This window comes from Sceloporus undulatus, chromosome 8, assembly GCF_019175285.1.
Source record: "Sceloporus undulatus isolate JIND9_A2432 ecotype Alabama chromosome 8, SceUnd_v1.1, whole genome shotgun sequence".
Classification (NCBI taxonomy): domain Eukaryota; kingdom Metazoa; phylum Chordata; class Lepidosauria; order Squamata; family Phrynosomatidae; genus Sceloporus; species Sceloporus undulatus.
This window is the reverse complement of record NC_056529.1, coordinates 1,936,491-1,937,027: the sequence shown is the minus strand read 5'-3', so window position 1 is coordinate 1,937,027 and position 537 is coordinate 1,936,491. Positions and strand designations below refer to the sequence as shown.

The following is a 537-nucleotide window of genomic DNA, read 5'->3' as shown; positions in this document are numbered from 1 at the left end:
TAGGAAGGGGGGGGTCCAGACTAAGTGCCACCATTATAATGGGGCTTGAGTGCGGCGGCGCAGCAGCACACACCATTCATTTTTCTAATGGAAGGGGGGTCCGGACCCCTAGATCCTCCCCCTTGGCTACATCCCTGGGGGCGATCCCAGGGCGGTCCTTCCAGCCCCCCCCCCGTCTCTCATGAGAGAGCGCGGCCGGACTGGGACCCTCAGGCCCACGTTTGGGTTTTCCGGTTGGGGGCTGTATTTGGCCCCTCCCTTTGGAGGGGAAGGAGCTCCTGGTGGGGGAGGACATGAGCAAGAGACCCCAGGAGGGACGGGGGGGGGCCTGCGAGGTCCCTTTGGGCCCTGTTCCCAAGTGCGTCGTGACACTTGTCTGATGCTACTGGTGCCGAGGGAAGGGGGGCGTCCTGGGGGGAGGAGGAAGGGTTTCCCCTGGCCTCCCGCGAGGCCCCTTGCAGCCCACTGGAGCCCCCTCCCACAGGCCTCATCCTCCCCCCCCCAAAAAAAAGCCCCAACAACTCCAGAGTCCTCCAA

At 64.6% G+C, this 537-nt stretch overlaps 1 protein-coding gene across 1 annotated transcript in view; it reads right to left on the bottom strand.

Moving 5' to 3' along the window:
* SETD6 (SET domain containing 6, protein lysine methyltransferase) overlaps positions 1-537 on the bottom strand; it is a 9,874-nt gene that overhangs the window by 8,467 nt on the left and 870 nt on the right.